Raw genomic sequence first — 26,361 nt, forward strand, 5'->3', positions numbered from 1 at the left:
TCCATCCTTTTCTTGTTGGATTCATAATCTGCCTTCAGCATCTAATTGAGGACCTGCTTCCTCAGCAGAGCTGCTCAGCAGGCCTCAACACATCGCTTGTTTTCTAAGCTTCTGCAACAGTCATCTTATATTACTCATGTGGCGCTGGCCCTGAGACTCCTGGTAAAGTTCTTTCTCCTTACTCACCTGCCCTGGTGCCCTTGTTAGCAGTCCTGTGAGCAGCACAAGGTCATCAAAGCAGACAGACCTGGGTTCTTCTCTCAGTCCTACTTGTTTGTTGAATGACCTGGAGAAGATTGCTTAACCTCTCTGTAGTTTCTTTGGAGAACAGTAATTTATTTCTTGAGATAGATCTTAAAACACGTATCCCAGTGCTGAATGAATAGTACTTGGTCCTTGCTTCATAGTCTTATGTGCTGTGCTGTGCTTAGTTGCTCAGTCGTGTCTGACTCTTTATGACCCCATGGACTGTAGCCCACCAGGCTCCTCTGTCTGTGGGGATTCTCCAGGCAAGAATACTGGAGTGGGTTGCCATGCCCTCCTCCAGGGGATCTTCCCAACTCAGGTCTCCTGCACTGCAGGCAGATTCTTTACCATCTGAGCCTCCAGAGAAACCCCCAGGTGATTACCTAGATCAGAAGCCTATAGAGGGCAAGACCTATGCCTTCTACTTTACAGTCTCAGCAACTCTCACAGTGCTCTGTGATAGCAGGTATCATGCTTATACTGTCACTCAGCTGTGTCCGACTCTGTGATCCCTGTGGACTGTAGCCTGCCAGGCTCCTCTGTCCATGGGATTTCCCAGGCAACATTACTGAAGTGGGTTTTCATTTTCTTCTCTAGGGGATCTTCCTGACCCAGGGATCGAACCCATATCTCCTACATTGGCAAGCAGGTTCTTTACCACTGTGCCACCTAGGTATCCTCAGGCAGGTATATCACTGACATATAATTATGGCAATGACAGCCCTTACCTGCCTCCTGGATCCCTCCCTCCTAATCAAACTTGTTCTCTCCTGTCTCTCTCCTTTTCTTTCTTTCTCAACTTAGACTCCTTAAAGCCTCCCTTAAACTTGACCCTCTGGCCAGAACAGGTGCCACTGCATGCACACTCTCTCCCCCAAATCCACACTGCCATCTCAGGAGGAAAATAATTGAAATAGTTTACTGGAGACCCAACAGATGATCAGTAAGGGGAAACCATGGACCAGTGAAGCTGCCAAGCTCCTCATCTTGACCACCACCCAGAGCCATATTATATATACACATCATTAGTTTGCTCAACCCTCTCCTCTAAAGGATGCCAGTAGCTCATTTCCAAAGATGAAAGAATGTTCCAACTTACTTTATTGCTTGCCCTCTGTCTGCCTGCCTTCATCATCTCTTCAGTCAACAAACATGCACTGAATACTTGCTGAGTGCTGGGCCAGAGCTGTATGCTATACTAAAAGCACAGAGAAAGTGCTAGGGGCACCCCATGGTGAGAAGAAGAGAGGGTACCAGGTGCAGGGGAAAGGGAGGATTGTGCTAATGTTGACCACACTGGCGCTGCACCTCCACATGCGGTGTTGCAGTGGTTCCTCCCAACCACCCACCTGAGGGAGGAAGGACTCCCGCTGTAGGGACAGAGGTTCACAAACGTGGATCCCCTTGCTGGAAGTCATCTATTGAAAGACTCCCCAGGCCCAACTGCTGAAGAGGGAGCTTCTGCTGAGCTAAAGGGGGCAGAGATGCTCATACTGGATATAAGGATTTGGATGAATGCAAGTCCTAATCATCTCATTGGTTTCACCCTGCAGCACCAGTTTGTCTTCCAGGTGTGAGTTGCTCACCCACTCCCTAGTTCCCAGACCTCACCATCCTAACCAGCTCTACACTACCTATATCCTTCTCCCCTAACATCTCCCAACTGCAACCCCACAGCCTCTTGGCCCTGAGTCATTTTAACAAAAGTGCAGACTGTGTGATGAGCCATGACAACAATGTGCGACCCTAAACTCCAATGAGTGTTTTTCTACAATGAGGCAACAGATGGGAGAAGAGAGTCCAGGACCCTGAGATGATGACAAGCTTGCTGGAAGCACATAATGCCAGGCCCCAGGGGCTGGGTCAGAAGAGGCCCCTGAAGCCTCTGTGGTATGTGGACTTCAGTTGGAAGAATGCTGCCATTCTCTTCTCTAGAACCATGGCGTTTGGGAACCATTAGAGAACATTGATAGTTTTCAAACTGCACCCTGTAAGAAGAGGCCTACACAGCACAAGAGAAGCCGAATGGACTCACAGGCCTTCCATAATGCCCCCCACCTCTGCCAAGTTGTTCTTTTCTGCAAGACAGTCAGTAAAAGGGAGCTGGTGGGGGCTGAAACCCAGTCCCTGCTCTGCCAGCCAGACTGTGGGCCTGTGAGGCTGCCCCACCCCAGCAACTTTTCTGAATTTGCACAAAGTGCAGAATCATGTTGTTGTTGTTCTTTAGTTGCTTAGTCATGTCCAACTCTTTGCAACCCTCTGGATTGTAGCCCTCCAGGCTCCTCTGTCCTTGGGATTTTCCAGGCAGGAATACTGGAGTAGATTCACTGTGACTCACGTTGAATCAAGCTAAGTATTCACTGCCAGATGAATGGATAAAGGTGTTGTATGTATATACCATGGAATACTACTTCGCCATTAAAAAGAATGAAATAATGTTTACAGCAACATGGATGGATCTAGGGATTATCATAACAAATGAAGTAAGTCAGAAAGAAAAAGGCAAATACCATATGATATCACATATATGGAATCTAAAACATGACACAAGTGAGTTTATCTACGAAACAGAAACAGACTCACAGACCTAAAGAGCAGACTTGTGGTTGCCAAGGGGAAGACGTGTGGGGAGGAATGGATTAGGAGTGTGAGATTAGCTGATGCAAGCTATTTTATATAAAATGGATAAATAACAAGGTCCAACTGAATATCCCAGGGAACATACCATGATAAACCATAATGGAAAAGAATATATACACATATATGTTTAACTGAATTACTTTATTGTACAGTAGAAATTAACATTGTAAATCAACTATACTTCAATCAAAAATTATTTTAAAAAGCAGTACATTGTTAAAAATATGAAAAAACCTAAAGGAGATTGTCATTAAAAATTTATCTAAATCATGTCTAATTATATCTGCAAGAGATTTTGTCAGTATTAATAAAAGTTTAAAAAACTTAGAAAGCATCCTCATGGCTTAATTGCCAATGCTGTTTCTTTCTAAGACATATGTAAATTAAGAGTTCAGCTGGTGGCCTCTTAACTTTGATGAAATAAGATACTGAAACCTGATGCCTCCCCCAGGACTTTCTTCCGGTTTCTTTATTTTCGAGCCTGTAGATAAGGTGTCATATCTGAGGGCATTCTGTGTAGAAACTGTGCTAAAGGCTTTACAAACATCCTCTCAAGTGTCTCACAGTAACCCTGTAGGAGACACCATTATCATACACTTCTAAGGCTGAAGAGACTGAGATATCTTGCCCGAGGTTAAACAGTTTACACCACTTCCTTTCTGAAATTAGTGGAGGATCACAAAATGAACTTTTCCCAGCCGAGATAAACGATAATGCATCAAGCTCCTGTCTCTTTTTTAAAAAATGAATTCTTATTGGAGTACATTTGCTTTACAATGTTGTTAGTGTCTATTATACAGCAAAATGAATCAGTCATACCCCCTTTTTTTTAGTTCCTTCCACAGAGCATTGAGTAGAGCTCCCTGTGCTATACAGTAGGTTCTCATTAGTTATCTATTTTATACATAGTAGCATGTATATGTAGCAATCCCAGTCTCCCAATTCATCCCACCCCGCCCCTTCTCCCCTTGGTATCCATATGATTGATCTCTTAGGTCTGTCTCTATTTCTGCTTTGCAAATAAGATCATCTATACAATTTTTCTAGATTTCACATATATACTCCTTTGTCTTGGGACAGCGCTGCAAGAGGTCGAGAGGTTTAGAACAGCCTCTCACATACACCCTGGGGAAGGCAGGCAGCACATGCAGTGGAACAAGAATAAGCTTTGAAATCAAACAGAACCAGGTAAATAACCTCAACTGTAACATATAGATTGTGTCATTTTGCACAGACTTGGTTGTCGGAGCCTCAGTTTCCTCTTCTGTAAATGGAACTGTTGATACCTACATCCAAGAGTTGTGTGAGAATTAAGTAAGTTCACTCAGTTATTCACTCATTCACCAAATACCTGCAGAGTAGTTACCTCACACTAGTCACTGTATGTAATATAAAATGAATACTATACAAAAGTCCCTAACAACTGAATGGCTACATAGCAGACACTCTGGGGAAATTTTATTGTTTTGTTCTTATTTTTCTGGATCAATTTCCCTCTTCTACTAGCAACTTATTTTTATATTTAGTCCCTTCCACTCCCAATCTAGGGGGTTCCCAGGTGGCGCCAGTGGTAAAGAACCCGCCTGCCCGTGCAAGAGACCTAAGAGACACAGGTTCGATCCCTGAGTAGGGAAGATCCCCTGGAGAAGGGCACAGCAACCCACTGCGGTATTCTTGCCTGGAGAATCCCATGGACAGAGGAGTCTCGTGGGCTACCATCCATCGGGTCGCAAAGAGTTGGACACGACTGAGGCAACTTAGCATTCTATAGTGCATTCTGTAATCAGGTGCCCTGCCCTTCCCTGGCCTGGGGGTGAGCATGTGACCCAAGGTAGGTCATGGCCACACTCAGTCTGGAATTTGAATCTTCAGCAAAATGATACAGAGACTGAAAATGGTAGGAGCTTATGCATTCCACCCTTGCCAGGACTCTTCCACCTGGGAGCGAAGACGTCTTGGTTCCAACTCACTTCCAAGCCTGATTCTCCAGTCTTACTATCATTTTTGTTTGTTTTGAGGGCACATTATCATTCCAAAAATTCCCTTTTGCATAAGCAATGAAGAAGCAGTGTTTGTCATAGGCAAACATATCAGATGCCCACTAACGACGAAAAGTTAACTCTCCTTTCCCAAGTATTGCTGAGTTAAAAGAACAGAAGTTACTAAATAGTATAACTAATGGCACATAGAGGTTAGAAATGCTCACTCTGGCACCATAGATCATAAATTCAGAATAGTTCATGTCCGATATTCTAAATAACAATGCCGTTGACCTAAATTGGTTGGGTGGTAGCCCTTACAGTGGGATGTGCATGGTACACACATTGTCCCATCCAAAGATCGAAGAAATCTGTGGAGTAAATGTCCTTATCACCTTGTCTTAGGTGAGGATGTTAAAGCTCAGAGGGGTTAAATAACTTGCTTACAGTGATAATAATTTGTGGAGTCCAGTGCAAAAGAGAAATACAGGGCTCCAGGCTGAGAAATTATTAAAGAATTACAAGATGGTGACAGCAGAGCCTTAAACCAACCTCAGATTCCTTCTGAGCCTGAGCCTCCCCCCCTTCCTTTGCCCTCATAACTGCACAGGTCACATATCCAAAAAGTTGGTCCAGCTTACTTATGTTAGTAAGTGACAGAGCTGACTTACACCTGGACCTCTTTGATTCGAAAGTCCATGGTCTCAATTCATGTTGTCAAATCACTCATGTTGTCTATATATTGCCCTCATCCCCTACTCCATAGGGAAGCTGGGCGACTCAAATAAGGTTGATAATGATGAGCGTGTCAGAGACTCACAGGGAAAAGTAACCCAGGATAGCAGTGATAGGCTTAGTTCTCCCCTGCCTTCTTCCTGGTGTTCAGTCTAGCCCTATCCTTTGAGAGGGTCCTAGACCACTCAGAATGAATTTAGAGGAGGCTGAGCAGGATGGTGATGGGACTGCATGCACCCATGCACTTCTCACCCTGAAAATGAGAAGAGTCACAGTGGTCATCAAATCTCTTTCCTGCTGAGACATAAGCTCTCTAAGAGCCAGATCTGTCCTGCTCACCAAAATACCCCATATGTGTGGCACAGTATGTATGATATGATTAATGCTCAATAAATAGTATATGGAGCATCAGTTAAACAGTTTACTGAATGTCTGTTCAGTGGAAGAGGGATTAGATGTGTTTTTTTTTTCCCCAAGGAGGAGGTCAGTTCCAGTGGGGTAGACGGATTTTGACTCTTCGGTATAAAAAGCTCTATGGCCCCAGGATGGAAAAGACTATTAGGAGATTCCCTTCCAAAAAGGGGCTCCAGGGTGGAGATGATGACAAGGATATTCCCCAAATGCCTTCCCTGGAATACCAGACATGGCAAAGAAGACTCTGGTCCTAAGGCACTTCCAACTGAATGCTAGTAGCTACCTGGGCCTCTGTTGGGAAGCTCTGTAAGAAGCAATGCTGTCCCTTAGACAGCCTTCTAAGCTTCAGTGTTTGTATGTGCGGGCTCAGTTGCTCAGTCGTGTCTGACTCTCTGCGACCTCATGGACTGTAGCCCACTAGGCTCCTCTGTCCATGGAACTTTCCAGGCAAGAATACTGGAGTGGGTTGCTATTTCCTACTCCCGGGAGTCTTCCTGACCCAGTGATGTTTAGAATCTATGAATCTGCATGTTTTATCCAAGCTGTAAATGTTGGTAAGGCCAACTTCAGTATTCCGAAGTAAGGCAAATTAACTGAAACTAAGTTCACTAAAGTTGTGGGGGTTTTGAGGGTTCTCTGCTTCTTAGCTTTGGGCTTAAATAAAGTAAATATAATATTCAACCCCAGTGGGCAATCCGGATGTCAGATTCACCATGCTTACAGACAGCTGTGGAGGGAGAACGCTGAATAAATCTGTCTAACTCGTAATGATGAATTACATTACTTCATAGTGATGTTAACCTTCAGAGGCAAAAGTCCAGACAGGTTGAGGAATGGAAAATGAGGACATAAGAGGGGAACAATTCCATTAGCTCTAATCAAAGGAAGAGGCCAAAAGGGGATTAAAATCTATAGCCTGCACAAAAAGAGCAGAGACTAAACTACTCCAACTTCTAAAAGATTAAATATTTGCCACTGGTTCCTGTTTCTTCCACCAAAAGAGTTTATTAATTTCCACTTAACAGTCTGCCTACTTCAGCTAACAAGAGTTTTTAAAATGAATAATAGGCCTACTTATTTAAAACCAAGGAAAAGAAAATCTACAGTATCGTTCCCATTTCCTCTAACCTATATTTTTACCTTTATTTAGACCAGGGATTTTAAGCCTGGAAGCCCAAGTACTCTATTTTTTAGATAGAATTCAGGAGGTCACCACAAATTTTATTAAATTTTAAAATAATATATTCATATATTACTTTTTTTTGTTTCCTGGTGAAATGACTCATAGCTATTTAAGATTTTAAGAGGGTATCTGCCTACATCTCTGGAAAAAAATACTAAGAATTTTTTTTTTTTTTTTTTGCCACACTGTGTGGCATGTGGGATCCTAGTTCCCCCACCAGAGATCAAACCCACACCCCCTGCACTGGGATCTCAGAGTCTTAACCACTGGACATCCAGGGAAGTCCCCAAGAAATCTTAGATCAACTTCCTCATTTTAAGCTTTCTTCTCTTCTTGATTCAGATATTCATTGCATATTGAGCCCAGTGCTGAAAATTGTTCTCAATATTTGTACTGAATGCTTCCTCATTTAACTCTCCTGGGAGGTAGGTAACATTGCCTGCCCCTCACTTTTTTTTCATTCTTGAAGCAAACAGAGACTTTACTAGTAATTGCTGCCATTTATTGAATACTTCTGATACACTTATTGTTTTTCAGTTCAGTTCAGTTGCTCAGTCATGTCCAACTCTTTGTAACTCCATGGACTGCAGCATGCCAGGCTTCCCTATCCATCACCAACTGCCAGAGCTTGCTCAAACTCATGTCCATTGAGCTGGTGATGCCATCCAACCATGTCGTCCTCTGTCATCCTCATCTCCCTCCTTCAATCTTTCCCAGCACCAGGGTCTTTTCCAGTGAGTCAGTTCTTCACATCAGGTGGCCAAGGTATTGGAGTTTTAGCTTTAGCATCAGTCCTTCCAATGAATATTCAAGACTGATCTCCTTTAGGATGGACTGGTTGGATCTCCTTGCAGTTCAAGGGACTCTCAAGAGTCTTCTCCAACACCACAGTTCAAAAGCATCCATTCTTTGGTGCTCAGCCTTCTTTATAGTCCAACTCTCACATCCATACATGACTACTGGAAAAACCATAGCTTTGACTAGACAGACCTTTGTTGGCAAAGTAACGTCTCTGCTTTTTAATATGCTGTCTAGGTTGGTCATAGCTTTTCTTCCATTGTTTTTACATCTCGTATAATCTGACAACAATCCAGTGAGATAAAATGTTATTTTCTGCCTGTGTCATTAGTGACAAGCTAGATAATCAAAAAAGCTGAGTAATTTATTTAAGGACATTTAACTAGGTAGATGAAACATGAGCCCAAATCTAGTTCCAAACCCTGTTCTTTAGTCACTGCAGCACACTGTTTTTTCCTGGCAGTCTGTAATACTTGCCCGTGTGCACTCCTGTCACTTGAGGCTGCTGTAGTGTTCACTGTCTGACTGACCTCTTTTGTAGTCTCAGTTCAGTTATACCGACTTTCTTTCCATCAGTGGACACTTTCGGAAGATGGGAGATATTTCACCAAGTAGGCGTAATACAAAAATATCTTACAACTTTCCCCCTCTGGAAATTGTTTCCAGGCCATCCAAAGTTGTATCCACAAGTGTTTTTTATGTGTTTTCTGTGAAACTCTCACAAGAGAGGAATCTCCCTTGTTGAGCCTCACAGGAGCTCTGTTTCCAGGATATGGAAGGTCTTCTGGGTGTAGAACCAGAAAGACAGCAACTAGGGACTGATGGAATCCACAGAGAAGATACTCCCTTTTCCATATTTCTGATCCTTCAAGCCTCCCACTAAATCTCTTCTCCAAGAAACCTCCCTGACTAGACATTTGGTCTCATTAGCACTCCCATGTCAGCACCACCCTACAGTCGAAGAATCGCCTGTGAGCAGAGGAGGTATGAAATGTTTGTTATAACAATCTCTCACTCACTCCTACACGTCTTTATTTTCTTGTCTGTAATACACCAGACACTTCTGAGGTGAACAAGATATAACCCTTCCTCAGAGTGGTAGGGGAACCACATGTGAAGAAATAATTTCATTATCTGTGTTAGGGGCTAAAATAGTGGTATTTTTCAACTAAGGTAGGAGCCCAGAAGAGATAGCAACAGCCTCCCTGGGGCTGCTCAGGAAGGCTTCATGGGGGAAGTGACATTTAAGTGTGGTTCAGAAAAAAGAGCAGGAATTTTCCGAGAAAGAGAAAAAAAGGGTGCTGAAGGCATTCGAGAAGGGTACGGTATAGAGGTGTAAACAGTAACAACATGCTGGGGAACAGCGAGACTTTCGGTTTGACTGGAAGGGAGGTGTATTGAGGGATGGGTTTGAGTTCGGTGCGACACTATGAAAGGCCTTATGTGTCAGCTCCGAGGTCTCGGCTTTATCTTGTCAGCACTAGCATTTTCTTTTCAATTATTTGAATATCTTACTGCGTGTCCTCCTTACTTGTGTTACAAATATGGGTGAGAAATAGAAGTTAGAAAAGACATAATGGAGAAGAGAAACAGACAATGGTATAATTAAAACAGTTATCAAAGATAGAAACAATTTAAGCATATCAATATCATAATTTTTAGCTTTAATTAAAGATGTGTGGACAAAGGACCCTCCCTATATGCGGTGTGAAGAAAATAAATACATTAAATAAAATGCTTTGCTCTTTAAAAAAATTTCTGGAAGAAGGTTAGCAAGGAGACAGGAAGGTATATTTATTGACTGCTTGTCCTGTGTTGTTTTTGCACAAAACTGAATTCATTCTAATCCTTAGTTCATGGTATACTTTCATCATGTTAGCAATGAGGAATGTCCGTCATCATTATTAATAGTAAAATAAAATATTCTCAAACTTGCCACCAAGTTCAACAATCAGAACTAGAACATCGGTGTTTACCCATGTGTTCCTCTTCTTACCTTTTCCCTCCACCCCCAGCCAAATTAACCCTTCCCAAATGCTATAGACTCTCCCAGTGTTTATTCCTTACTTTTAATATACAGTATGCACACACACACATACATTTGCATTTATTATATTACAGAGATTCACCACCCTGGCGCATATGGCTATAGTTTATTCCTTTTACTGCTGAGTGTCTTCTATTGTGTGACTATATCACTAGGAGAAGGAAATGGCAACCCACTCCAGTATCCTTGCCTGGAAAATCCCATGGACAGAGGAGCCTGGCGGGCTACAGTCCACGGGGTCACAAGTGTTGGACACGGCTTAGCGACAAACCACCAAACCACCATATCACTATATATTTAGACATTCTGCTGTCAGTGGGTATTGGGGGTTTTCCTTGACTACCTACTCTTATGAAGAACTCTGATTTTTTTTTTCCTTCTCCAGCTTCAAATCTCCCACCAACTCTTTGAGCTGGGTATGATTATCTTCACTTTACGTATGAGGCCACCGAAACTCAGAGCATTAGAAACTTTCCTGTTGTCACATGACCACAGAGTGGCAGAGCCAGGGTTTAATTATTCTCTGTGACTCCAGAGCCAGCAGTGGCACTTCCTCCCTTCCTTGGAGGACCAGTTCTCCTCTCGATCCAGTGTGTTTCAGGCTCAGGAGACTCCCCCAGCTCACTTTTGCTCTGAGTCGCTGTGAGTCACTGCTGGGGTGAAGAGGGGATTTCCTGAGCTGCCCCTGTCAATATATGTCAAAACATCCTGTTCAGTCAGACAATTCCACCGGTAGCAGTCAGTTGCACTAGGAGCTTCTGGTCCAGCCACTTAGGTGGGGCTGCATTGGCCCAGCAACCTGCTAGAGTGAATCTCCTTCTTTCCCCCATTTGTGTCCTCAACTAGGTAATAATGATAATAACAATCTTCTTCTTGTAAGGAGATCTGTACCATTTCCAAAACCCTCTCTGAATTAGGAAAATGATTTCTATTAGCCCCATTTTCCTGATCAGGAAATCAGGTAGTAAATGGTAGATCAAGAAAAGGACACCTAGTCCAGGGTCTGTTCTGATTTTCTGTACAAATATCTTCTACTTAAATATATCACACTATGCTGAAGACTTTCTGAAAACCCAATATTCAGGCCATTCTCCCAACATCATCCTAACTACTAAGAGTGCCATTATTTCCAAAGGAAAAGTAGTCAACTTTCTTTTTCTTTCAGCAAAACCACAGATTTGCTAAATGATAGTCACAATACATATGATGTGGTTTGAAGGTGCTAGAATATCGTCCCTCTTAATGTCTCTTTTCACTGTCTGTCACAGGGACAGAAGTTCCACTTTTCCTCCATTTGTGCCTTGGTTGTTTTTGGCCCTCAGGAAGTTTTTTAGGAAAAGGTAAGATCTAGTATAGATCCTAGTTTAAAAAAAAAAAAAAAAAGAACTACCAAAAACTTAGATTGAACTTTAGCTGTGTATTTTTTCAGTATCATGCTGGAGCACTGTCTAACAGGCCTGTGTCTGTGTGCGCTCAGGCATTCAGTCGTGTCCGACTCTTCGCAACCTCATGGACTGTAGCCCGCCACATCCCTCTGTCCAGGGAATTTTCCAGGCAGGAATACTGGAGTGGGTTGCCATTTCATACTCCAGGAGATCTTCACGACCCCAGGATCAAACCCATGTCTCCTGCATCTCCTGTACTGGCAGGCCTACTGTAGGGTTATTAATTTTCTAATGTTTGGCACATCATTTACTATTGTTTAAGGCCCAGAGTCTGTGGAGAAACATAATATACAGATGCAACTGATTTTTGTTTGGAAGAAAAATAACCCCAAAGGTTATGCTTTCCTTGCCCTATAGGATATTAACTGGTTTTGTCGAGTTTTATGTTTAACTGAGTAGTCTTATCCCAATGTACTTTCTTCAGTGCGTAAAACGTGTCTCATATGTTTTTTCAAATGACTTTTTTTAATCTGCTGGCTCCTTTATTAATGAGTTAGAATACTCTTGTGCTCACTTCGTAATTGTTGATATTCTTTTTTAAAGAAATTTGAGATTTACAAATAGTTGATTTACAATGTTGTGTTACTTTCAAGTGTACAGCCAAGTGACTCAGTTATACATATATACGTATATTTGCTCTTTTTAAGATATATTTCCCATATAGGCCATTACAGAGTATTGAGTAGAGGTTCCTGTGGTCTATAGCAGATCCTTGTAAGTTATCTATTTTGTATATAATAGTATGTATATGTCAATCCCAATATCTCAATTTATCCTCCCACTTACCCCTAGCGACCATAGTTTGTTTTCTATGTCTGTAACTCTATTTCTGTTTTGTAGATAATTTCATTTGTACCCTTTTTTAGATTCCACATATATCATTGTTGATATTCTTAAAAAATTATTCTTTGACAGTCCACATTTAATGCCAAAAATGATCGTTTTCTAATCATTATTACCACATAACAAATTACCCTAAAATTAGTGACATAAAACAGCAACCATATAATTTCCTCCCAGTATAGTGGGTTGGAACTTTGGGAAAGGCTTACTGAGAAGCTTTGGTTTGGGGTCTCTCGTGTGGTTAGAGGCAGGGGTCTTCTGAGGCTGTAGGCCACAGTCTCAGTTGGTCTGGGTGTCCAGGGTGGCTCATTCCCAGGCTGCAGTTGCTGCTGGGTGCTGGCTGGGCGCTCAGCTGCAGCTGTCCACAGGAGCCCCTGTCCATAGCCTCTGTGGCATGGTTGGCTTGAATCCAGACTTCTTAGAGGGTGGCTGGCCTCCCCGGGGCAAGCATTCTGAGAAGACCCGGTAGAACTGCGTGGCTTTACTGACCTACTCCAGGAAGTTGATAGCATCATTTCTGCAGCAACTTATGAGTCAAGGAAAGGAGACATAGACCCCACCTCTTTTTAGGCAGAGTGTCAAGGAATTTTCAGACTATGTCTTAAAAAGTGACATGGGAAACCTCTTTGAACCTCATAGTGAGAAGGAAACTGACATTTGCGCTATTACATTAGCAAAAAAAATGACTGTGGACAAAGAGAACAAGAGAAGGCCAGAGAAATAGAGGTAGGAAATCCAGAAAGGAGGTTTTGTGCTACTTGAATTTAAAAAGTGATTGGAAATTTTATTCATTTAGGAACATAAGAGAGGAGGGGAAAAGCACATGCGTGCAAACTAAGTTGCTTCAGTCATGTCTGACTCTTTTCGACTTCATGGACTGTATAGCCCATTAGGCTTCTCTGTCCATGGGATTCTCCAGGCAAGAATACTTGAGTGGGTTGCCATTTCTTCTTCCAGGGGATCTTCCCAACCCAGGAATCGAACCCTCATCTCTTATGTCTCCTGCATTGGCAGTCCTGTTCTTTACCACTGGCACTACCTGGGAAGCCCCTAGAGGCACATGTTAGAGAGAATTCAAATTAAAAATTGAGAAGATGTGGTAGCTGACTGGCTGAGATCTGCCCTAGGAGCTTTATAGTAAAGAGTCTTACTCCTTTTTTTTTTCCTTTTTTGATGCTTCTAAGCCTCACCCTCTTCTTCTCCCCCAACTCCATATCTGGGCACGCTGATAAGAAAATCCAGTACTCCCTCCTTTGGCACCAGTGGGGAGTTAAATCATGCCTGGGAGCCCTCACCCCGCCCTCACCCCGCAGCCACCATAAAATCCCAACAAGTTTCCTGCCCCTGCCCTCGCTCAAGCCATTTTTGGATGTGCTTGGCAACCACTCTGATGGCCCCGGAAAGTCTCATTATGTGAGTAATAAATTATATGTCCCCTTTGTATTTAATAACACTTTTATTCTGTGAACAGTGTCGTCATACTGAGAACCACCGTTTAAGTAGGGGTCCATCCTTTGTCCTCAGACGACCATGACACGGTTCCAGTTACAGAAAATATAGCTCCTGAATTTAAAAATTAATAAAGCTTAGCATTTATTGCCTTCTATATGCTGGGTGCGAGGGAGGCACTATTATTATCCCCGTTTTACAAGTGCAGAAATGGGTCAGAAGAGAGCATCAGGTGGTGGGGAGAAATTGACTCAGATTACCTTACTGACTTGAAGTTTGGTTGAGAGGCTGATGGCATCACTGACTAAGAGAAGGAGACTTGGAGAGGGTCCACTTCTTTGGGAAGAAAAGCTCCGTTTTAGACGCATTTAATTTCTGAGGAAAGGAGCTGTATAACTGATGATGTCCTTTGGCAGTTAGAGATAAGGAATTTACTGGGTACCATATAAGTTCCAGACTCTAGGTAGGAAACCAACAGAGCTCTGGTGAGAAAATGAGAATTGTAGAGTCACCAACATAGTGGATGCTGAAGCCAGAATTTAGATGTCAAGAGAAAGAGCAGAGCAGAGTAGAGGATTATGAACTCATGTTTAGAGCATAGGAGAAACAGAAGGAGCCAGCAAACCGGATAGAGAAAGGACAGTGGTGTAAATGTAGTGGGGTATCTGAATGGGGTCCAAAACACTTTTTTTTAAGTAAGCTGCCGTTTTAAAATTGCCTCTCTGCCTAGGAGAAAAGCCTGGACAGCAGTGGAGTCATCTTTCTTTGACCTGGAAGGTGTCTCTTCACATGATGGCCCTTTTTAGTTGCACATACATAAGGCAAGTGGGCACACAGTGCCTAAGGGAATTCTGTAATAAAGCCTTTTATTTGTGGCTTTGGGAGGCTGCTCTCCCTTCATATTTGAAGAAAATCTCTTGGATGGCTATAGAAATATTTGCATAGAGACTCAAGGCATTGAGACCTGAACTTTCCTTTGGGTATTCAGCTGTAGTATGGACTAGAGACACCCCAGCTGAAGTCTGCTGGCAAAAAGGACAGTGAGGGTTGCTTTAAAAAAAAAAAAAAAAATGAGCTGCTTGACCTCATGCAGCTCAAAACCAGAAAAATAAATGACCCAATCAAAAGGTGGGCCGAAGAACTAAACAGACGTTTCTCCAAAGAAGACATACAGATGGCTAACAAACCCATGGAAAGATGCTCAACATCACTGATTATCAGAGAAATGCAAATCAAAACCACAATGAAGTACTATCTCATGCCAGTCAGAATGGCTGTCATCAAAGTCTACAAACAGTAAATGCTGGAGAGGGTGTGGAGAAAAGGGAACCCTCTTACACTGTTGGTGGGAATACAAACTAGTACAGCCGCTATGGAGAACAGTGTGGAGATTACTTAAAAAAACTGGAAATAGAACTGCCATATGACCCAGCAATCCCATTGCTGGGCATACACACTGAGGAAACCAGAATTGAAAGAGACACGTGCACCCCAATGTTCATTGCAGCACTGTTTACAATAGCCAGGACATGGAAGTAACCTAGATGTCCATTGGCAGATGAATGGATAAGGAAGTTGTGACGCATATACACAATGGAATATTACTCAGCTATAAAAATAATGCATTTTAGTCAGTTCTAATGAGATGGATGAAACTGGAGTCTATTATACAGAGTGAAGTAAGTCAGAAAGAGAAACCCCAACACAGTATATTAATGCATATATGTGGAATTTAGAAAGATGGTAATGATGACCCTATATACAAGACAGCAAAAGAGACACAGATGTAAAGAACAGACTTTTGGACTCTGTAGGAGAAGGTGAGGGTAGGATGATTTGAGAGAATAGCGTTGAAACATGTATATTACCATATGTGAAATAGATGACCAGTGCAAGTTCGATGCATGAAGCAGGACAGTCAAAGCTGGTGCTCTGGGAAAACCCAGAGGGATGGGGTGGGGAGGGGGGTGGGAGGGGAGTTCAGGATGGGGGTGACACATGTACACCCATGGCTGATTCATGTCAATGTATGGCAAAAACCACCACAATATTGTAAAGTAATTAGCCTCCAATTAAAATAAATAAATAAAATTTTTAAAAATCCATGAGGAAATTTCTTGACTGATTATTGTTACTGTTGTTTAGTTGCTAAGTTTTGTTCAACTCTTTTGCGACCCCATGTAGTGTAGCCTGTCAGGCTCTGTCCATGGGATTTCTCAGGCAAGAATATTGGAGTGAGTTGCCATTTCCTTCTCCAGGGTATCTTCCCGATGCACAGATCTAACCTACATCTCTTGCATTGGCAAGCAGATTTTTTTTTTTTACCACTGTGAAATAGGGAAGCCTATTCTTGACTGATTATCCATGTTCAATATCAGCCCTCAAAGGTACAAAGGGAAGATTATTTCAATCAACTGTGTGGCCTCTGATTCTGCTGGTGGAAATGCCTTGAGGATAGTTGGAAGCACAGATGTGGAGCAACCATGGCCAAGAATAGCACTGAGAAGATAGTGTTGTCCTTCCTTAAAAAAAAAAACCTCTGAAGCTTTGAAAGGGTCTGAAAAAGTAAGAATGGCACTAAGGCAGGAGGTGAGCATGAAGGTGACTAGGCAGGACCAGACTGTGAGGATGACCCCATGCAGTAGTGTCAGAAGCTAGAAAGCAGAGCCACTCATACATGGATTAAAGCTTCCTTTTCTTCCTTTGAGAGTTATTAGAAATAGCCTGAGTTTTTGGATGAGGAAAGCAATTCAAAGAGAAAAAGCAAAATGAGAGAGGGAAGCCAGAGTCATGCTCATCAAAATGTTTAACCATGAAAATATGACCTTAATTGCAACCCAGGTTATGAAGCAACTCATGCAGTTTTGAGTACAAAAAAGGCATATTTATAATCACCCTGCTCCCATGCTTTGAATACTGATTATGCACAGTGTTTTGCACTGTTCCTGATACATAAAAGATGCTCAGTGTATGGTAACTGTGATCAGTAACATTATTATTAATACTAGTTTATTGTTGGTTAAAGTAGTTATGAAAGTACAGTCCTGGTAGAATATTAAGTAATGATGCCACAGTCGTCAGCACAGTCATTTCAATCTCTTTCCTTAAGTGGACTCTGACCAGGGCGTGAAGAGCTATTGTTTGAGATATGGAAGGAAAGGCTGCTGCAAAAGCCATCGTCACAGCAAGTGGTGACCATCCTTGCAGCTGAGACCTTAATGAAAGAGGAGAGGCATGTTCCTCACCCTCTAAGGATAGTTATTAACCAGGTTCCCAAGTAGCAGCAGGATATGGCTTTGTCTACTTAATTTTTTACCCTCCACACAAGCCCAATTCTGGGGGATTCTGCCAAAGGAAAAAATAATTCCGTGTAGAAAGAGGCAATCTGATAAATCTCTAGGTTTTGAAGGGGAGCCTTCATCCTTATAGAGGTGTCTTCTCCCCCTCCTCCTTTTTCTCATCTGCCTTCTCTGTCTCACCCTCTTCCTCCTCCTTGACTTCTCTGCATCCTAAACACAAACCCCATATTTCTTCATATTCCCATCTATGTGACCTTGGGAATATTTCCCCATCCCACAGATGTTCCACCTACAGTGACTCTGTGGTTAAGGAGTTTTGGGAAACCCAGGATCCCAAATAACTATCCTTCCTAGAAATTCACAGTGCAACTCACCATGTGGAAAGTGCTGTGAAATCCTGTGGTAAAGTCACCCTTTAACTCTGGTTAGCCAGGGCTTCCTCATCTTCTTTGCTAACAAATGCAATCATATTTTTTTTTGCAATACTTATTAATAACCCTGGAGAAGGAAATGGCAACCCACTCCAGTATTCTTGCCTGGGAAATCCCATGGGCTAAGGAGTCTGGTGACTTACAGTCGATGGGGTCGCAAGAGTTGGACATGACTTAGCAACTAAGCCATTACCACATTAATATCCCTCATTATTAGACTCCAAGGGATTTGGATCAGGGCATTCCAAGAAGAGGGAAGAAGTGAAAAGGCACAGCGTGTGAAACAGTTTTGTTTGATGGTGTGTGGTAGGAGGAGGGCTGGGGGAAAATATTAACTAGTTGTATATGCCTTGTGTTTACAGAAAAGAAGAGAGTACAAAGAAGGGCCTAGTCCTCAGGAATCAGTTTCATGAAGGTGCCTACAAAGGCTACTCTGAAAGCAAGTAGGGAGGAGAGGTGGAAGGAAATTACATTGTCCCAGCGCCCCACTAGCCTCATCTGTGACTATATCATGAAGGTGAATTGGAAGACTGTGACTGATGTACGTGGCAGTGAAATTAGAGAGGAGAACTAAGTTGTAAGCTAGATATTTGAATTTTATTCTCATGGGTGCTTTTCAGCTTTTGTCTCATCATGGTGCACACAGAAAATTAGAGCATATTTTATTTCCTATGGCACAGTGGAGTAAATGGAAGAGGATGCCTATTCCAAGGATGGAGGGACTCTATAAGTCATTTGTGACACAGCAGTGTGCCCTGATGCTGTTTGAAAGTGCTGTTCTAGGTGATGGGAAGTAATATAAGAGCTTTAGGTAGGTAAATGACCTGGTTAGGTTTGGATAAAGAGATAACCTTAGTGGGCTTTAACCAAGACCCAGAAACAGATCAGAAGCAGATGTCCTTCTAGTTGCACAAATCTGACTTGCTTCCACCATGATAGGATCTTTTACATACATTTCCTTCCATCTAGAAATGTTCCCTCTATCATCCCAGGTCTTCAACATCAGGTCTTTGTTTTTGTCTACTCATCCTTCTGATCACAACTGACACATCACTTTTCCAAGGAAGCTGTCCCTCCTTCCTCAAAGTCAGGTTTTCTTTATCACATCTTCATATATATTTTCCTCCATGTCACTAAATTTAATTGACAGCTGTGTCTTTCTGTTATTACACAGTCAACTCCTAACTAGACTATGTATTTGTAACATTGCTTCCCCACCTGGTAAGGCCTCCCATCTCCATATGCTCAAATCATAGCCATCCTTCCAGGTCTATTTGAAATTCTCTTTACCACCAGTCTCCCCACCTGGAAATATTGTTGCTATTCTTCTCTCAGTTCAGTTCAGTTCAGTTGGTTAGTCGTGTCCGACTCTTTGCGACCCCATGAACTGCAACATGCCAGGCTTCCCTGTCTATCACCAACTCCCGGAGCTTACTCAAACTCATGTCCATCAAGCATCAAGGTGATGCCATCCAACCATCTCATCCTCTGTTGTCCTCTTCTCCTCCCGCCTTCAATCTTTCCCAGCATCAGGGTCTTTTCCAATGAGTCACTTCTTGGCATCAGGTGGCCAAAGTATTGGAGTTTCAGCTTCAACATCAGTCCTTCTAATGAATATTCAGATCTGATTTCCTTTAGGATGGACTGGTTGTATCTCCTTGCAGTCCAAGGGACTCTCAGAAGTCTTTTCCAATATCACAGTTCAAAACATTCATTCTTCAGTGCTCAGCTTTCTTTATAATCCAATGCTCACATCCATACATGACTACTGGAAAAACCATAGCTTTGACTAGACAGCGTTTTGTTGACAAATTAATGTCTCTGCTTTTTAATATGCTGTCTAGGTTGGTCATAGCTTTTCTTCTAAGGAGGAAGCGTCTTTCAATTTCATGGCTGCAGTCACCATTTGCAGTGATTTTGGAGCCCCCCAAAATAAAATCTGTCATTGTTGCCATTGTTTTCCCATCTATTTGCCATGAAGTAATGGAACTCGATGCCATGATCTTAGTTTTTTGAATGTTGAGTTTTAAGGCAACTTTTTCTTTCTTTAAGCCAACTTTCCTCTTTCACTTTCATCAAGAGGCTCTTTAGTTCTTCTTCACGTTCTGCCCTTATGGGTGGTGTCATCTGCATATCTAAGGTCATTGATATTTCTCCCAGCAATCTTGATTCCAGCTTGTGCTTCATCCAGCCTGGCATTTCGTATGATGTACTCTGCATATAAGTTGAATAAGCAGGGTGGCAATATACAGCCTTGATGTACTCCTTTCCTGATTTGGAATTAGTCTGTTGTTCCATGTCCCTTTTAACTGTTGCTTCTTGACCTGCATACAGATTTCTCAGGAGGCAGGTCAGGTGGTCTGGTATTCCCTTCTCTTTAAGAATTTTTCGTAGTTTGCTGTGATCCACACAGTCAAAGGCTTTGGCGTAATCAATAAAGCAGAAGTAGATGTTTTACTGGAACTCTCTTGTTTTTTTGATGTTGGCAATTTGATCTCTGGTTCCTCTGCCTTTTCTAAATCCAACTTGAACATCTGGAAGTTCACTGTTCACATACTGTTGAAACCTGGCTTGGAGAATTTTGAGCATTACTTTGCTAGTGTATGAGATGAGTGCAATTGTGCAGTAGTTTGAGCATTCTTTGGCATTGCCTTTCTTTGGGATTGGAATGAAAACTGACCTTTTCCAGTCCTGTGGCCACTGCTGAGTTTTCCAAATCTGCTGGCATATTGAGTGAAGCACTTTCACAGCATCATCTTTTAGGATTTGAAATAGTTCAACTGGAATTCCATCACCTCCACTTGCTTTGTTCTTAGTGATGCTTCTTCTCTAATCATCTCTAAATATGGTTTCTGTACATCTCTGATTGCTGTGTAGAACAGACATCAGAGAAATTCCTGCCTACTCCTAGTTGTTTTCTGGAACTTGCTCTGCTTGTCCTCCAGCTCCAGTCAAATAGTTACTGTGGGACCTGCCATGTGACATGAGTGTGACTCTACCCAAGACTCTAGCTCTAGGGGTGAGCAAGGCATATACTTGAACTCTGGGCCAATGAGCCCTTACTTTGGGATTTTTAGATTTGCTTTAGAAAGAGTTCTTTCAACCTGTCTCATTAGCTGAAGCTCCAAGATGTATGACTCTGGACCTCTTAAGGGCTATGGTCTTGCTTTGTTTAAATCATGGGCTTCTAGTAAAAGAGAAGAATGAGGGTGTACACAGAGAGAAACAGAGACAAGATAATATCCCATCAGTATTGGAGTCTCTGGTTCCAATAGTTCCTGGGCTCCAACTATATCCAACATTTGCCTAGCCTTAGAGCTGTGAGATACCTGTGGGTGTGTGTTAAATGGCTTCAGTCGTGTCCGATTCTTAGAGAACCTATAGACTGAAGCCCACCAGGGTTCTCTGTCCATGAGATTTACCAGGCAAGAGTACTGGAGTGGGTTGCCACGCCCTCCTCCAGGAGATCTTCCCGACCTGGGAATCTAACACATGTCTCTTGTGTCTCCTGCCTTGATAGAAGGGTTCTTTACACTAGCACCACCTGGGAAGATACTTCCAATAATTCTCTCGCTTTGTCACCAAGAATATAAACTAATTAATACATCTTGATCTCTTTTGAGAGCTCCCTAAGATGGGATTTATTGCTTGAATTTAGGACAACCAGGGTAGAGAATGTTAAACTGCAATGAAGCATCTCAGATTTTAACATATAGTTTCTCAAATATGTTTATCTGAAGTCTCCAGTGGGAGAGAGCACGATATAATGGGAAGATTATGCACTTTGAAGTCAGACTTGGGTTTGAGGCCAACTCTGTATTTCCTAGTAGAAATTGTTACTCTAGACAGTTGACTGCACTGCTCTGAGCCTCGTCAAATGGAGATAATAGTACCCACATTAAAGAGTTATTATCACGTGGTGTAATGAATAATACATTAAAGGACTTGACATAGAATCTGGTTCAGCATAGGCACTTGGCATTCCACATTTCACTGAGTCAAAGATGCTATCAGATGTAATAGGTATCATGATTTAGGGTATCACTGAAAAAGGAAAAGCCAATTAATCTGTGACATGCCATTGATAATATAAGGCATTGTGACTTCAGAACTTTTAAACTGTAAAAAAAAAAAAAAAATGCGTCTTGGAATTGATGAAATGCAGTATACTTATTCGGCACAGATAATATGAGCAATAGTGTTAGGCCATGGTGATATGAGTGAACAAGACTGATATAGCCCCTCAAGATGCTGGGATCTAATAATTAATACAATTCAGATTCACAATAACCTTATTTGGTAAATTCCTGGCTTTCAAAACTGCCTGGGACCAAGAAGTAAAGCAGGAGAGAAATACTAGACTTTAATCCTCTTATATGTTGTTAGATCCTATAGCAGTTATATTTTCATGCTCTGCATACAATCCAAAACAAATTGTCTGCTTACAATTAAAATCCTGCTGAGTTTCCAAGAGCCCGGCCCCCAGGGAGCTATTTGAACACCACATCTTATCCTCAATGACGCAATTCTACTTTTAAGGGACAATTAAGGGGTTTCCTTGTAAGTCAGGCCAGACTTTCCCCAAAATACATGAAGGAAGTGCCTAGAAAAGAAAATGTTTGAGGCTTGTTTTCATACTGTCATTTAAGAAAAACAATTTCCAAAAAGGACTGGATTTTTTTTTAAATTAAATTTGGAAGGCTTGTACTTTTATAGCCCTTTGCAGCCTTTTAGTAGAACAGAACAGAGTCCCTTAGGAAACTTAATGTAACAGTAACCAAATGTCCTTGTTAAGCAGCCATTTATTGGTCTATTAAATCTGATCTGAACTGTGATATTTTGTGGTAAATCTCTTCTCCAACCTAAATTGCTTAAGATGGGCTCCTCCAACATAAATTGCTTAAGATGGGTAGATAGGCATCTACCCCCCCTAGAGATGGCTTCAGCATCATCCCAGAAAAGACAAATGTGTTTGCATCTTCCTGGAGAGCTCTTCCAATAGGGGAGATCTAAAAAGAATGTTTTCTTTGTCTCTTTTGCTTAGGAAGAGTTAAAAATGGTTTTAGAGATCATTCAGCCCAATTTTACAGATGAGATGGAGACCAACAATTATTCATTATAGGCTAGGTGCTATCTTAGACCCTGAGGTTGGAGAGATAAACAGGATATTTTCTCTCGCCATCCACTCGCCATCCAGTGAGGATAAGAGATCAGTAAATAGAGCAAGGTAAGTGCCAGGCAACAGAGTGAGCCCCCCAAATGAGGGCTGGCAGTTGGGAGAGGAGAGGAAAATAAGGAACCAGGATTCATTCAGAGAGTTTAAATGTAGAGACTGTAGTGAATAGTCTTAGAGAGTGACGAGAACAAGCAAAGGACTTGGGGGCACCTGGAGAATACACTCGGTGTGAAGCTAGCATCTCCTCTAGAGCCAGAGGACAGGAGGTAGAGATAGTGTATTACAGTCTGCTAAGAACTGGAGCCTTGGAGAGCAGCCTTTCAGTAGGGGCTTCAGCCACAGAGAGTCACAACAGCTGCCAGAGAAATGGCACCAAAGCCAGGGAGAAATGCCCCAGCCTTTCTCTGCTCAGTTTCCTAATTTTCCATTGGTGCTTCCTAAATTTCCATTGTCTGAATCCAGTGGAAGCCAGATCACAAATGTGATATAACGTGACAGAATCAGCCTCTTGAAGCATAGAGGAGGGCAAAGCAGAGCAGAAAATAGGTCCTGGGAGAGGGTAAATGGAGACTAACCAACACATCTGGCATTCAAGGTTTCTCCCATGTATGTGTACATGTGCATACACACACATTATTCATTCATTTAGCAAATAATTTGAAGTACTTACTATGAAATAATAGAGATAAAATCTGCTGAAGACAGTTTACTTAACTATGGAGATGAAAAGGTAAACTAAATAAATACCATTTTACCCTTCGGGCTTTCTATCTAGTGGAAAAAAGACAAAATAAATAATTCATAAAGCTTAATGACTATTATGGTAAAGAGAGGTCAGGGGGCTTTGGGAGTATAATGAGTGGGAAAGTAGCTAATCAAATCTGGAGCCCATAGAATATTCCCCTGAGAAAGTGACCTTTAGGTTGAGACTTGGGGGAAAAATAGAAGTCAGCCACCTAGAGGAGTGAGTTCCAGAGAGAGGAGTGTTCCTCGTGGGAAGAGTGCAAAGGCCCAGAGGCAACAGTGGGCATTAGGTTCAAGGGTCTGAAAGATGTTCAACGTTCTTTGACCTTGGAGCATGAGGTACTGAAAGATGAGACTGAAGTGACAATCAGAACCAGATTGTTTGAGGCTACATGTTTCCAGATTTTGATCCTAAAGGCAATGAGGAATTACCTGAAAGCTTTAATTAGGTTTTCTCCAGGTTCGAAGGGTCGCTCAGGATGTACGTTTCTGTTGGCCATCCCGACTTACAGGGACATGGGCATGGTATGCTCAAGAGATGAGTCCTAAGGACAGTAGGAGCCAGTCATTGATAACAATTAAGAATGCTGTTTCAGGTGGAGGGAAGAGTACATGCAAAGGCTCAGAGACAAAGCAGAGCAGAATCCAGGAACATTAAGTCATTTCTACTGATGGAACATTGACAGTAAGTAAGGACGTTGGTGAAGTGGTGGGACAGGTTAGAGGTGACTGAGTTATTGTACCCTTCGTCCCGTGCACCCTGAATTTCAAGGCCTTCAACCCTCTTACTGCCACTAGTGCTTATGCTTTCATCTCTTATATGGTCAGTACCTGGTACTGGAATTGCTGAGCCCAGGGGTAGACATATGTTTCATTTTTTAATAAAAGTTCTCAAGTTCTGTCTCTCTCTTGTGCTAATTCCTGTGTCTAGAATTCTCTTTCCGGCATCTGTTGAAGAAAGCTGCTTGATAGCAGTTGCAGAAACTGAATATCAGGAGTGCCAGGGCAAGACAAGAGGATGGCCAGCAGGCAGTAGCCAATTTGGAGCAGGATTGGCGAGGCAAGTCAACAGGAATAGGACTTGCAATGCAGAACAAGTACCAGAAGTGCTGACGGTAATTTCAAGATGGAGTCTTTGAAACATGGAGCTTATAAGAGCAAGTTAGTTTCAGATCACCACATCCAGTCAACTTCTTCAGGGTTGTTTTGTACTCACTTAGCTTCCCTGGTGGCTCAGATGGTAAAGCGTCTGCCTGCGATGCAGGAGACCCAGGTTCGATCCCTGGGTTGGGAAGATCCCCTGGAGAAGGAAATGGCAACCCACTCCAGTATCCTTGCCTGGAAAATCCCATGGTCAGAGGAGCCTGATAGATTAAAGTCTGTGAGGTCGCACAGAGTAGGACACAACTAAGCAACTCACTCACTCAAAGCTGCGTGTCTCAGTACTTGTCGCCTAACCACACTGCTCTGTTCTTTCCTTTTAATCTGCTGCAACAACTGAACATAGTTTTCTTCATTAAATGGTGTGACAGGCCCTGTTGTAGTCTGGTGAATGAAACGTAAACTGGTACAACCATTCAAAGAAATTGTGTGACGTGTATGGCAGACCTTTCATATGTCAATAGTTAATCCAGGGATTTCCCTGATGATAATAGGTAATTGTGCCATGCTTAGTTGCTCAGTCACATCTGACCCTCTGTGTCCCCTGGCTCCTCTGTCCATGGGGATTCTCCAGGCAAGAATACTGGAGTGGGCTGCCATGACCCTCCTCCTGGGGCTCTTCCCTACCCAGGGGTCAAACCCAGGTCTCCCACATTGCAAACGGATTCTTTACCATCTGAGCCACCAGGGAAGCCCAAATAGGTAATTATTAATCATTAATTTTATGTGTAAACTTGACTAGGCCAGAGGGTGCCCAGATATTTGGACAAGCATTCTGGGTATTTCTGTGAATATGTTTTTGGATGAGGCTCACATTTAACTTGACAGATTAAGTAGTTTTTCCTTGCTAATGCAGTGGGCCTCATTCAGTTAGTTGAAGGCCTGCATGGAACAAAAGGCTGAGGACCTTCTGCCTGACTGCTGTTAGCAGGGGCATTGCTTTTTTCCTGCCTTTGGATTCAAACTAAAGAAACATCTGCTCTTACTGGGTCTCAGGTCTGTTGGTGTTCAGGCTCTGCTGGGACTCCAGCTTGCTGACTGCAGATCTTGGACTTGGCAGCTACCATAATCGCATGAGCCAATTCCTTGAAAAAAAAATTTAAGTCAATCAGTGTTCTATTGGTTCTGCTTCTCTGAAGAATTCAGATGCAATTATCAAATACTTAGTATGTACAAGCAATGTTTTAAGTGAGTTACATATTAGGACAGTTACATCTCATTAAACCCTATGTGATAGATACTATGGTTATTGCTATCTTATTGGTGAGGAAAAAGGTAAGGAAAGTAGAGGAGATATACCATGCCCACACTTGCACATCTGGTAATTTGCAAAGCAAGAATTTAAACTGAGGCAGTCTGACTTCAGAGCTGGCATGCTTAGCACCATGCTTCATGGCCTTTCCAATTTATGTAGATAGGTATAGGGGTTAAGATGTACATGCAAAAATATGCAGTGGCATATTATTTATCCTACGAAATATTTTGGTACTTTTGAAATGTATAGGTGACTTAAAGTATTGCAAAATCTTAAGTGTTTAGTTCAATGAATTTTTTCATACAAACTTCATGTAACTGCCACTCACATCAAGCAATAGAACATTCCTATATCCCAGTGGTCTTCTGCTTTCCTCTTCCTCTTCAATAGCCCATACCCAGAGGTAATCACTACCCAGCTTCCATGTACATAGATGGATTTTGCCTCTTCAACAACTTCATATAGATAGAACCATATAGTTTCTTCTGTGATTATTTCATTATGCTTTATGTTTAG

At 42.2% G+C, this 26,361-nt stretch overlaps 1 long non-coding RNA gene and 1 other non-coding gene across 2 annotated transcripts in view; both read left to right on the top strand.

The window, feature by feature from the left end:
* Positions 1 to 26,361, top strand: part of LOC136164032 (uncharacterized) — a 37,804-nt gene that overhangs the window by 3,781 nt on the left and 7,662 nt on the right. The window lies entirely within an intron of this gene.
* Positions 24,652 to 24,723, top strand: TRNAR-GCG (transfer RNA arginine (anticodon GCG)). Its single transcript has one exon. It is a non-coding gene; the product is annotated as a tRNA-Arg (tRNA).

Source organism: Muntiacus reevesi, chromosome 1 (assembly GCF_963930625.1).
Source record: "Muntiacus reevesi chromosome 1, mMunRee1.1, whole genome shotgun sequence".
Classification (NCBI taxonomy): domain Eukaryota; kingdom Metazoa; phylum Chordata; class Mammalia; order Artiodactyla; family Cervidae; genus Muntiacus; species Muntiacus reevesi.